The sequence below is a fragment of the Oncorhynchus clarkii genome, chromosome 18, assembly GCF_045791955.1.
Source record: "Oncorhynchus clarkii lewisi isolate Uvic-CL-2024 chromosome 18, UVic_Ocla_1.0, whole genome shotgun sequence".
Classification (NCBI taxonomy): domain Eukaryota; kingdom Metazoa; phylum Chordata; class Actinopteri; order Salmoniformes; family Salmonidae; genus Oncorhynchus; species Oncorhynchus clarkii.
The window spans coordinates 4,257,035-4,272,414 of NC_092164.1; positions in this window are offsets into that span (position 1 = coordinate 4,257,035).

Genomic DNA, 15,380 nt, shown 5'->3' on the forward strand with positions numbered 1-15,380 from the left:
TACCAGACTGATATCGTCTTAATGACGCGGACAGCAGTGGACGTTACCAGACTGATATCGTCTTAATGACGCGCGGACAGCAGTGGACGTTACCAGACTGATATCGTCTGAGACGCGCGGACAGCAGTGGACGTTACCAGACTGATATCGTCTTAATGACGCGCGGACAGCAGAGGACGTTACCAGACTGATATCGTCTTAATGACGCGCGGACAGCAGTGGACGTTACCAGACTGATATCGTCTTAATGACGCGCGGACAGCAGTGGACGTTACCAGACTGATATCGTCTTAATGACGCGCGGACAGCAGTGGACGTTACCAGACTGATATCGTCTTAATGACGCGCGGACAGCAGAGGACGTTACCAGACTGATATCGTCTTAATGACGCGCGGACAGCAGTGGACGTTACCAGACTGATATCGTCTGAGACGCGCGGACAGCAGAGGACGTTACCAGACTGATATCGTCTTAATGACGCGCGGACAGCAGTGGACGTTACCAGACTGATATCGTCTTAATGACGCGCGGACAGCAGTGGACGTTACCAGACTGATATCGTCTTAATGACGCGCGGACAGCAGTGGACGTTACCAGACTGATATCGCGCGGACAGCAGAGGACGTTACCAGACTGATATCATCTTAATGACGCGCGGACAGCAGTGGACGTTACCAGACTGATATCGTCTTAATGACGCGCGGACAGCAGTGGACGTTACCAGACTGATATCGTCTGAGACGCGCGGACAGCAGAGGACGTTACCAGACTGATATCGTCTTAATGACGCGCGGACAGCAGAGGACGTTACCAGACTGATATCGTCTTAATGACGCGCGGACAGCAGTGGACGTTACCAGACTGATATCGTCTTAATGACGCGCGGACAGCAGAGGACGTTACCAGACTGATATCGTCTTAATGACGCGCGGACAGCAGTGGACGTTACCAGACTGATATCGTCTTAATGACGCGCGGACAGCAGAGGACGTTACCAGACTGATATCGTCTTAATGGCGCGCGGACAGCAGAGGACGTTACCAGACTGATATCGTCTTAATGACGCGCGGACAGCAGTGGACGTTACCAGACTGATATCGTCTTAATGACGCGGACAGCAGTGGACGTTACCAGACTGATATCGTCTTAATGACGCGCGGACAGCAGTGGACGTTACCAGACTGATATCGTCTGAGACGCGCGGACAGCAGTGGACGTTACCAGACTGATATCGTCTTAATGACGCGCGGACAGCAGAGGACGTTACCAGACTGATATCGTCTTAATGACGCGCGGACAGCAGTGGACGTTACCAGACTGATATCGTCTTAATGACGCGCGGACAGCAGTGGACGTTACCAGACTGATATCGTCTTAATGACGCGCGGACAGCAGTGGACGTTACCAGACTGATATCGTCTTAATGACGCGCGGACAGCAGAGGACGTTACCAGACTGATATCGTCTTAATGACGCGCGGACAGCAGTGGACGTTACCAGACTGATATCGTCTGAGACGCGCGGACAGCAGAGGACGTTACCAGACTGATATCGTCTTAATGACGCGCGGACAGCAGTGGACGTTACCAGACTGATATCGTCTTAATGACGCGCGGACAGCAGTGGACGTTACCAGACTGATATCGTCTTAATGACGCGCGGACAGCAGTGGACGTTACCAGACTGATATCGCGCGGACAGCAGAGGACGTTACCAGACTGATATCATCTTAATGACGCGCGGACAGCAGTGGACGTTACCAGACTGATATCGTCTTAATGACGCGCGGACAGCAGTGGACGTTACCAGACTGATATCGTCTTAATGACGCGCGGACAGCAGAGGACGTTACCAGACTGATATCGTCTTAATGACGCGCGGACAGCAGTGGACGTTACCAGACTGATATCGTCTTAATGACGCGCGGACAGCAGAGGACGTTACCAGACTGATATCGTCTTAATGGCGCGCGGACAGCAGAGGACGTTACCAGACTGATATCGTCTTAATGACGCGCGGACAGCAGTGGACGTTACCAGACTGATATCGTCTTAATGACGCGGACAGCAGTGGACGTTACCAGACTGATATCGTCTTAATGACGCGCGGACAGCAGTGGACGTTACCAGACTGATATCGTCTGAGACGCGCGGACAGCAGTGGACGTTACCAGACTGGTATCGTCTTAATGACGCGCGGACAGCAGAGGACGTTACCAGACTGATATCGTCTTAATGACGCGCGGACAGCAGTGGACGTTACCAGACTGATATCGTCTTAATGACGCGCGGACAGCAGTGGACGTTACCAGACTGATATCGTCTTAATGACGCGCGGACAGCAGTGGACGTTACCAGACTGATATCGTCTTAATGACGCGCGGACAGCAGAGGACGTTACCAGACTGATATCGTCTTAATGACGCGCGGACAGCAGTGGACGTTACCAGACTGATATCGTCTGAGACGCGCGGACAGCAGAGGACGTTACCAGACTGATATCGTCTTAATGACGCGCGGACAGCAGTGGACGTTACCAGACTGATATCGTCTTAATGACGCGCGGACAGCAGTGGACGTTACCAGACTGATATCGTCTTAATGACGCGCGGACAGCAGTGGACGTTACCAGACTGATATCGCGCGGACAGCAGAGGACGTTACCAGACTGATATCATCTTAATGACGCGCGGACAGCAGTGGACGTTACCAGACTGATATCGTCTTAATGACGCGCGGACAGCAGTGGACGTTACCAGACTGATATCGTCTGAGACGCGCGGACAGCAGAGGACGTTACCAGACTGATATCGTCTTAATGACGCGCGGACAGCAGTGGACGTTACCAGACTGATATCGTCTTAATGACGCGCGGACAGCAGTGGACGTTACCAGACTGATATCGTCTTAATGACGCGCGGACAGCAGTGGACGTTACCAGACTGATATCGCGCGGACAGCAGAGGACGTTACCAGACTGATATCATCTTAATGACGCGCGGACAGCAGAGGACGTTACCAGACTGATGTCGTCTTAATGACGCGCGGACAGCAGTGGACGTTACCAGACTGATATCGTCTTAATGACGCGCGGACAGCAGTGGACGTTACCAGACTGATATCGTCTTAATGGCGCGCGGACAGCAGTGGACGTTACCAGACTGATATCGTCTTAATGACGCGCGGACAGCAGTGGACGTTACCAGACTGATATCGTCTTAATGACGCGCGGACAGCAGAGGACGTTACCAGACTGATATCGTCTTAATGACGCGCGGACAGCAGAGGACGTTACCAGACTGATATCGTCTTAATGACGCGCGGACAGCAGAGGACGTTACCAGACTGATATCGTCTTAATGACGCGCGGACAGCAGTGGACGTTACCAGACTGATATCGTCTTAATGACGCGCGGACAGCAGAGGACGTTACCAGACTGATGTCGTCTTAATGACGCGCGGACAGCAGTGGACGTTACCAGACTGATATCGTCTTAATGACGCGCGGACAGCAGAGGACGTTACCAGACTGATATCGTCTTAATGACGCGCGGACAGCAGAGGACGTTACCAGACTGATATCGTCTTAATGACGCGCGGACAGCAGAGGACGTTACCAGACTGATATCGTCTTAATGACGCGCGGACAGCAGAGGACGTTACCAGACTGATATCGTCTTAATGACGCGCGGACAGCAGAGGACGTTACCAGACTGATATCGTCTTAATGACGCGCGGACAGCAGAGGACGTTACCAGACTGATATCGTCTTAATGACGCGCGGACAGCAGAGGACGTTACCAGACTGATATCGTCTTAATGACGCGCGGACAGCAGTGGACGTTACCAGACTGATATCGTCTTAATGACGCGCGGACAGCAGTGGACGTTACCAGACTGATGTCGTCTTAATGACGCGCGGACAGCAGTGGACGTTACCAGACTGATGTCGTCTTAATGACGCGCGGACAGCAGAGGACGTTACCAGACTGATATCGTCTTAATGACGCGGACAGCAGTGGACGTTACCAGACTGATATCGTCTTAATGACGCGCGGACAGCAGTGGACGTTACCAGACTGATATCGTCTGAGACGCGCGGACAGCAGTGGACGTTACCAGACTGATATCGTCTTAATGACGCGCGGACAGCAGAGGACGTTACCAGACTGATATCGTCTTAATGACGCGCGGACAGCAGTGGACGTTACCAGACTGATATCGTCTTAATGACGCGCGGACAGCAGTGGACGTTACCAGACTGATATCGTCTTAATGACGCGCGGACAGCAGTGGACGTTACCAGACTGATATCGTCTTAATGACGCGCGGACAGCAGAGGACGTTACCAGACTGATATCGTCTTAATGACGCGCGGACAGCAGTGGACGTTACCAGACTGATATCGTCTGAGACGCGCGGACAGCAGAGGACGTTACCAGACTGATATCGTCTTAATGACGCGCGGACAGCAGTGGACGTTACCAGACTGATATCGTCTTAATGACGCGCGGACAGCAGTGGACGTTACCAGACTGATATCGTCTTAATGACGCGCGGACAGCAGTGGACGTTACCAGACTGATATCGCGCGGACAGCAGAGGACGTTACCAGACTGATATCATCTTAATGACGCGCGGACAGCAGTGGACGTTACCAGACTGATATCGTCTTAATGACGCGCGGACAGCAGTGGACGTTACCAGACTGATATCGTCTGAGACGCGCGGACAGCAGAGGACGTTACCAGACTGATATCGTCTTAATGACGCGCGGACAGCAGTGGACGTTACCAGACTGATATCGTCTTAATGACGCGCGGACAGCAGTGGACGTTACCAGACTGATATCGTCTTAATGACGCGCGGACAGCAGTGGACGTTACCAGACTGATATCGCGCGGACAGCAGAGGACGTTACCAGACTGATATCATCTTAATGACGCGCGGACAGCAGAGGACGTTACCAGACTGATGTCGTCTTAATGACGCGCGGACAGCAGTGGACGTTACCAGACTGATATCGTCTTAATGACGCGCGGACAGCAGTGGACGTTACCAGACTGATATCGTCTTAATGACGCGCGGACAGCAGTGGACGTTACCAGACTGATATCGTCTTAATGACGCGCGGACAGCAGTGGACGTTACCAGACTGATATCGTCTTAATGACGCGCGGACAGCAGAGGACGTTACCAGACTGATATCGTCTTAATGACGCGCGGATAGCAGAGGACGTTACCAGACTGATATCGTCTTAATGACGCGCGGACAGCAGTGGACGTTACCAGACTGATATCGTCTTAATGACGCGCGGACAGCAGAGGACGTTACCAGACTGATGTCGTCTTAATGACGCGCGGACAGCAGTGGACGTTACCAGACTGATATCGTCTTAATGACGCGCGGACAGCAGAGGACGTTACCAGACTGATATCGTCTTAATGACGCGCGGACAGCAGAGGACGTTACCAGACTGATATCGTCTTAATGACGCGCGGACAGCAGAGGACGTTACCAGACTGATATCGTCTTAATGACGCGCGGACAGCAGAGGACGTTACCAGACTGATATCGTCTTAATGACGCGCGGACAGCAGAGGACGTTACCAGACTGATATCGTCTTAATGACGCGCGGACAGCAGAGGACGTTACCAGACTGATATCGTCTTAATGACGCGCGGACAGCAGAGGACGTTACCAGACTGATATCGTCTTAATGACGCGCGGACAGCAGTGGACGTTACCAGACTGATGTCGTCTTAATGACGCGCGGACAGCAGTGGACGTTACCAGACTGATGTCGTCTTAATGACGCGCGGACAGCAGTGGACGTTACCAGACTGATGTCGTCTTAATGACGCGCGGACAGCAGAGGACGTTACCAGACTGATATCGTCTTAATGACGCGGACAGCAGTGGACGTTACCAGACTGATATCGTCTTAATGACGCGCGGACAGCAGTGGACGTTACCAGACTGATATCGTCTGAGACGCGCGGACAGCAGTGGACGTTACCAGACTGATATCGTCTTAATGACGCGCGGACAGCAGAGGACGTTACCAGACTGATATCGTCTTAATGACGCGCGGACAGCAGTGGACGTTACCAGACTGATATCGTCTTAATGACGCGCGGACAGCAGTGGACGTTACCAGACTGATATCGTCTTAATGACGCGCGGACAGCAGTGGACGTTACCAGACTGATATCGTCTTAATGACGCGCGGACAGCAGTGGACGTTACCAGACTGATATCGTCTTAATGACGCGCGGACAGCAGTGGACGTTACCAGACTGATATCGTCTTAATGACGCGCGGACAGCAGAGGACGTTACCAGACTGATATCGTCTTAATGACGCGCGGACAGCAGAGGACGTTACCAGACTGATATCGTCTTAATGACGCGCGGACAGCAGCGGACGTTACCAGACTGATATCGTCTTAATGACGCGCGGACAGCAGAGGACGTTACCAGACTGATATCGTCTTAATGACGCGCGGACAGCAGAGGACGTTACCAGACTGATATCGTCTTAATGACGCGCGGACAGCAGAGGACGTTACCAGACTGATATCGTCTTAATGACGCGCGGACAGCAGAGGACGTTACCAGACTGATATCGTCTTAATGACGCGCGGACAGCAGAGGACGTTACCAGACTGATATCGTCTTAATGACGCGCGGACAGCAGAGGACGTTACCAGACTGATATCGTCTTAATGACGCGCGGACAGCAGTGGACGTTACCAGACTGATGTCGTCTTAATGACGCGCGGACAGCAGTGGACGTTACCAGACTGATGTCGTCTTAATGACGCGCGGACAGCAGTGGACGTTACCAGACTGATATCGTCTTAATGACGCGCGGACAGCAGAGGACGTTACCAGACTGATATCGTCTTAATGACGCGGACAGCAGTGGACGTTACCAGACTGATATCGTCTTAATGACGCGCGGACAGCAGTGGACGTTACCAGACTGATATCGTCTTAATGACGCGCGGACAGCAGTGGACGTTACCAGACTGATATCGTCTTAATGACGCGCGGACAGCAGAGGACGTTACCAGACTGATATCGTCTTAATGACGCGCGGACAGCAGTGGACGTTACCAGACTGATATCGTCTTAATGACGCGCGGACAGCAGTGGACGTTACCAGACTGATATCGTCTTAATGACGCGCGGACAGCAGTGGACGTTACCAGACTGATATCGTCTTAATGACGCGCGGACAGCAGAGGACGTTACCAGACTGATATCGTCTTAATGACGCGCGGACAGCAGTGGACGTTACCAGACTGATATCGTCTTAATGACGCGCGGACAGCAGAGGACGTTACCAGACTGATATCGTCTTAATGACGCGCGGACAGCAGTGGACGTTACCAGACTGATATCGTCTTAATGACGCGCGGACAGCAGTGGACGTTACCAGACTGATATCGTCTTAATGACGCGCGGACAGCAGTGGACGTTACCAGACTGATATAATGACGCGCGGACAGCAGAGGACGTTACCAGACTGATATCGTCTTAATGACGCGCGGACAGCAGTGGACGTTACCAGACTGATATCGTCTTAATGACGCGCGGACAGCAGTGGACGTTACCAGACTGATATCGTCTTAATGACGCGCGGACAGCAGTGGACGTTACCAGACTGATATCGTCTTAATGACGCGCGGACAGCAGTGGACGTTACCAGACTGATATATCGCGCGGACAGCAGAGGACGTTACCAGACTGATATCATCTTAATGACGCGCGGACAGCAGAGGACGTTACCAGACTGATATCGTCTTAATGACGCGCGGACAGCAGTGGACGTTACCAGACTGATATCGTCTTAATGACGCGCGGACAGCAGTGGACGTTACCAGACTGATATCGTCTTAATGACGCGCGGACAGCAGTGGACGTTACCAGACTGATATCGTCTTAATGACGCGCGGACAGCAGTGGACGTTACCAGACTGATATCGTCTTAATGACGCGCGGACAGCAGAGGACGTTACCAGACTGATATCGTCTTAATGACGCGCGGACAGCAGAGGACGTTACCAGACTGATATCGTCTTAATGACGCGCGGACAGCAGAGGACGTTACCAGACTGATATCGTCTTAATGACGCGCGGACAGCAGTGGACGTTACCAGACTGATATCGTCTTAATGACGCGCGGACAGCAGAGGACGTTACCAGACTGATATCGTCTTAATGACGCGCGGACAGCAGTGGACGTTACCAGACTGATATCGTCTTAATGACGCGCGGACAGCAGAGGACGTTACCAGACTGATATCGTCTTAATGACGCGCGGACAGCAGAGGACGTTACCAGACTGATATCGTCTTAATGACGCGCGGACAGCAGTGGACGTTACCAGACTGATATCGTCTTAATGACGCGCGGACAGCAGAGGACGTTACCAGACTGATATCGTCTTAATGACGCGCGGACAGCAGAGGACGTTACCAGACTGATATCGTCTTAATGACGCGCGGACAGCAGAGGACGTTACCAGACTGATATCGTCTTAATGACGCGCGGACAGCAGAGGACGTTACCAGACTGATATCGTCTTAATGACGCGCGGACAGCAGTGGACGTTACCAGACTGATATCGTCTTAATGACGCGCGGACAGCAGTGGACGTTACCAGACTGATATCGTCTTAATGACGCGCGGACAGCAGAGGACGTTACCAGACTGATATCGTCTTAATGACGCGCGGACAGCAGAGGACGTTACCAGACTGATATCGTCTTAATGACGCGCGGACAGCAGAGGACGTTACCAGACTGATATCGTCTTAATGACGCGCGGACAGCAGTGGACGTTACCAGACTGATATCGTCTTAATGACGCGCGGACAGCAGTGGACGTTACCAGACTGATATCGTCTTAATGACGCGCGGACAGCAGTGGACGTTACCAGACTGATATCGTCTTAATGACGCGCGGACAGCAGAGGACGTTACCAGACTGATATCGTCTTAATGACGCGCGGACAGCAGAGGACGTTACCAGACTGATATCGTCTTAATGACGCGCGGACAGCAGTGGACGTTACCAGACTGATATCGTCTTAATGACGCGCGGACAGCAGAGGACGTTACCAGACTGATATCGTCTTAATGACGCGCGGACAGCAGTGGACGTTACCAGACTGATATCGTCTTAATGACGCGCGGACAGCAGAGGACGTTACCAGACTGATATCGTCTTAATGACGCGCGGACAGCAGAGGACGTTACCAGACTGATATCGTCTTAATGACGCGCGGACAGCAGAGGACGTTACCAGACTGATATCGTCTTAATGACGCGCGGACAGCAGAGGACGTTACCAGACTGATATCGTCTTAATGACGCGCGGACAGCAGAGGACGTTACCAGACTGATATCGTCTTAATGACGCGCGGACAGCAGAGGACGTTACCAGACTGATATCGTCTTAATGACGCGCGGACAGCAGAGGACGTTACCAGACTGATATCGTCTTAATGACGCGCGGACAGCAGAGGACGTTACCAGACTGATATCGTCTTAATGACGCGCGGACAGCAGAGGACGTTACCAGACTGATATCGTCTTAATGACGCGCGGACAGCAGTGGACGTTACCAGACTGATATCGTCTTAATGACGCGCGGACAGCAGAGGACGTTACCAGACTGATATCGTCTTAATGACGCGCGGACAGCAGTGGACGTTACCAGACTGATATCGTCTTAATGACGCGCGGACAGCAGTGGACGTTACCAGACTGATATCGTCTTAATGACGCGCGGACAGCAGTGGACGTTACCAGACTGATATCGTCTTAATGACGCGCGGACAGCAGAGGACGTTACCAGACTGATATCGTCTTAATGACGCGCGGACAGCAGTGGACGTTACCAGACTGATATCGTCTTAATGACGCGCGGACAGCAGTGGACGTTACCAGACTGATATCGTCTTAATGACGCGCGGACAGCAGTGGACGTTACCAGACTGATATCGTCTTAATGACGCGCGGACAGCAGAGGACGTTACCAGACTGATATCGTCTTAATGACGCGCGGACAGCAGTGGACGTTACCAGACTGATATCGTCTTAATGACGCGCGGACAGCAGAGGACGTTACCAGACTGATATCGTCTTAATGACGCGCGGACAGCAGTGGACGTTACCAGACTGATATCGTCTTAATGACGCGCGGACAGCAGTGGACGTTACCAGACTGATATCGTCTTAATGACGCGCGGACAGCAGTGGACGTTACCAGACTGATATCGTCTTAATGACGCGCGGACAGCAGAGGACGTTACCAGACTGATATCGTCTTAATGACGCGCGGACAGCAGTGGACGTTACCAGACTGATATCGTCTTAATGACGCGCGGACAGCAGTGGACGTTACCAGACTGATATCGTCTGAGACGCGCGGACAGCAGTGGACGTTACCAGACTGATATCGTCTTAATGACGCGCGGACAGCAGTGGACGTTACCAGACTGATATCGTCTTAATGACGCGCGGACAGCAGTGGACGTTACCAGACTGATATCGTCTTAATGACGCGCGGACAGCAGTGGACGTTACCAGACTGATCGTCTTATGACGCGCGGACAGCAGAGGACGTTACCAGACTGATATCGTCTTAATGACGCGCGGACAGCAGAGGACGTTACCAGACTGATATCGTCTTAATGACGCGCGGACAGCAGTGGACGTTACCAGACTGATATCGTCTTAATGACGCGCGGACAGCAGTGGACGTTACCAGACTGATATCGTCTTAATGACGCGCGGACAGCAGTGGACGTTACCAGACTGATATCGTCTTAATGACGCGCGGACAGCAGTGGACGTTACCAGACTGATATCGTCTTAATGACGCGCGGACAGCAGAGGACGTTACCAGACTGATATCGTCTTAATGACGCGCGGACAGCAGTGGACGTTACCAGACTGATATCGTCTTAATGACGCGCGGACAGCAGTGGACGTTACCAGACTGATATCGTCTTAATGACGCGCGGACAGCAGTGGACGTTACCAGACTGATATCGTCTTAATGACGCGCGGACAGCAGTGGACGTTACCAGACTGATATCGTCTTAATGACGCGCGGACAGCAGTGGACGTTACCAGACTGATATCGTCTTAATGACGCGCGGACAGCAGAGGACGTTACCAGACTGATATCGTCTTAATGACGCGCGGACAGCAGAGGACGTTACCAGACTGATATCGTCTTAATGACGCGCGGACAGCAGAGGACGTTACCAGACTGATATCGTCTTAATGACGCGCGGACAGCAGAGGACGTTACCAGACTGATATCGTCTTAATGACGCGCGGACAGCAGAGGACGTTACCAGACTGATATCGTCTTAATGACGCGCGGACAGCAGAGGACGTTACCAGACTGATATCGTCTTAATGACGCGCGGACAGCAGAGGACGTTACCAGACTGATATCGTCTTAATGACGCGCGGACAGCAGTGGACGTTACCAGACTGATATCGTCTTAATGACGCGCGGACAGCAGTGGACGTTACCAGACTGATATCGTCTTAATGACGCGCGGACAGCAGAGGACGTTACCAGACTGATATCGTCTTAATGACGCGCGGACAGCAGTGGACGTTACCAGACTGATATCGTCTTAATGACGCGCGGACAGCAGAGGACGTTACCAGACTGATATCGTCTTAATGACGCGCGGACAGCAGAGGACGTTACCAGACTGATATCGTCTTAATGACGCGCGGACAGCAGAGGACGTTACCAGACTGATATCGTCTTAATGACGCGCGGACAGCAGTGGACGTTACCAGACTGATATCGTCTTAATGACGCGCGGACAGCAGAGGACGTTACCAGACTGATATCGTCTTAATGACGCGCGGACAGCAGAGGACGTTACCAGACTGATATCGTCTTAATGACGCGCGGACAGCAGAGGACGTTACCAGACTGATATCGTCTTAATGACGCGCGGACAGCAGTGGACGTTACCAGACTGATATCGTCTTAATGACGCGCGGACAGCAGAGGACGTTACCAGACTGATATCGTCTTAATGACGCGCGGACAGCAGAGGACGTTACCAGACTGATATCGTCTTAATGACGCGCGGACAGCAGTGGACGTTACCAGACTGATATCGTCTTAATGACGCGCGGACAGCAGTGGACGTTACCAGACTGATATCGTCTTAATGACGCGCGGACAGCAGAGGACGTTACCAGACTGATATCGTCTTAATGACGCGCGGACAGCAGAGGACGTTACCAGACTGATATCGTCTTAATGACGCGCGGACAGCAGTGGACGTTACCAGACTGATATCGTCTTAATGACGCGCGGACAGCAGTGGACGTTACCAGACTGATATCGTCTTAATGACGCGCGGACAGCAGTGGACGTTACCAGACTGATATCGTCTTAATGACGCGCGGACAGCAGTGGACGTTACCAGACTGATATCGTCTTAATGACGCGCGGACAGCAGAGGACGTTACCAGACTGATATCGTCTTAATGACGCGCGGACAGCAGTGGACGTTACCAGACTGATATCGTCTTAATGACGCGCGGACAGCAGTGGACGTTACCAGACTGATATCGTCTTAATGACGCGCGGACAGCAGTGGACGTTACCAGACTGATATCGTCTTAATGACGCGCGGACAGCAGTGGACGTTACCAGACTGATATCGTCTTAATGACGCGCGGACAGCAGTGGACGTTACCAGACTGATATCGTCTTAATGACGCGCGGACAGCAGTGGACGTTACCAGACTGATATCGTCTTAATGACGCGCGGACAGCAGTGGACGTTACCAGACTGGTATCGTCTTAATGACGCGCGGACAGCAGTGGACGTTACCAGACTGGTATCGTCTTAATGACGCGCGGACAGCAGTGGACGTTACCAGACTGATATCGTCTTAATGACGCGCGGACAGCAGTGGACGTTACCAGACTGATATCGTCTTAATGACGCGCGGACAGCAGTGGACGTTACCAGACTGATATCGTCTTAATGACGCGCGGACAGCAGTGGACGTTACCAGACTGATATCGTCTTAATGACGCGCGGACAGCAGTGGACGTTACCAGACTGATATCGTCTTAATGACGCGCGGACAGCAGTGGACGTTACCAGACTGATATCGTCTTAATGACGCGCGGACAGCAGAGGACGTTACCAGACTGATATCGTCTTAATGACGCGCGGACAGCAGAGGACGTTACCAGACTGATATCGTCTTAATGACGCGCGGACAGCAGTGGACGTTACCAGACTGATATCGTCTTAATGACGCGCGGACAGCAGAGGACGTTACCAGACTGATATCGTCTTAATGACGCGCGGACAGCAGTGGACGTTACCAGACTGATATCGTCTTAATGACGCGCGGACAGCAGAGGACGTTACCAGACTGATATCGTCTTAATGACGCGCGGACAGCAGTGGACGTTACCAGACTGATATCGTCTTAATGACGCGCGGACAGCAGTGGACGTTACCAGACTGATATCGTCTTAATGACGCGCGGACAGCAGTGGACGTTACCAGACTGATATCGTCTTAATGACGCGCGGACAGCAGTGGACGTTACCAGACTGATATCGTCTTAATGACGCGCGGACAGCAGTGGACGTTACCAGACTGATATCGTCTTAATGACGCGCGGACAGCAGTGGACGTTACCAGACTGATATCGTCTTAATGACGCGCGGACAGCAGAGGACGTTACCAGACTGATATCGTCTTAATGACGCGCGGACAGCAGTGGACGTTACCAGACTGATATCGTCTTAATGACGCGAGGACAGCAGTGGACGTTACCAGACTGATATCGTCTTAATGACGCGCGGACAGCAGTGGACGTTACCAGACTGATATCGTCTTAATGACGCGCGGACAGCAGTGGACGTTACCAGACTGATATCGTCTTAATGACGCGCGGACAGCAGTGGACGTTACCAGACTGATATCGTCTTAATGACGCGCGGACAGCAGTGGACGTTACCAGACTGATATCGTCTTAATGACGCGCGGACAGCAGTGGACGTTACCAGACTGATATCGTCTTAATGACGCGCGGACAGCAGTGGACGTTACCAGACTGATATCGTCTTAATGACGCGCGGACAGCAGAGGACGTTACCAGACTGATATCGTCTTAATGATGCGCGGACAGCAGTGGACGTTACCAGACTGATATCGTCTTAATGACGCGCGGACAGCAGTGGACGTTACCAGACTGATATCGTCTTAATGACGCGCGGACAGCAGTGGACGTTACCAGACTGATATCGTCTGAGACGCGCGGACAGCAGTGGACGTTACCAGACTGATATGGTCTTAATGAGTGACGTCGCTGATCGTCTGAGACGCGCGGACAGCAGTGGACGTTACCAGACTGATATAGTCTTAATGAGTGACGTCGCTGATCGTCTGAGACGCGCGGACAGCAGTGGACGTTACCAGACTGATATCGTCTTAATGACGCGCGGACAGCAGTGGACGTTACCAGACTGATATCGTCTTAATGACGCGCGGACAGCAGTGGACGTTACCAGACTGATATCGTCTTAATGATGCGCGGACAGCAGTGGACGTTACCAGACTGATATCGTCTTAATGACGCGCGGACAGCAGTGGACGTTACCAGACTGATATCGTCTTAATGACGCGCGGACAGCAGTGGACGTTACCAGACTGATATCGTCTTAATGACGCGCGGACAGCAGTGGACGTTACCAGACTGATATCGTCTTAATGACGCGCGGACAGCAGTGGACGTTACCAGACTGATATCGTCTTAATGACGCGCGGACAGCAGAGGACGTTACCAGACTGATATCGTCTTAATGAGTGACGTCGCTGATCGTCTGAGACGCGTGGACAGCAGTGGACGTTACCAGACTGATATCGTCTTAATGACGCGCGGACAGCAGTGGACGTTACCAGACTGATATCGTCTTAATGACGCGCGGACAGCAGTGGACGTTACCAGACTGATATCGTCTTAATGACGCGCGGACAGCAGAGGACGTTACCAGACTGATATCGTCTTAATGAGTGACGTCGCTGATCGTCTGAGACGCGCGGACAGCAGTGGACGTTACCAGACTGATATCGTCTTAATGACGCGCGGACAGCAGTGGACGTTACCAGACTGATATCGTCTTAATGAGTGACGTCGCTGATCGTCTGAGACGCGCGGACAGCAGAGGACGTTACCAGACTGACATCGTCTTAATGAGGGACGTCGCTGGGTGTCATTCATCAAACGGCGGCTGCACTGTAGAGATGCAGGAATTCAACATGAGTTTTAGTCCAGCGTTGGTGTTCATC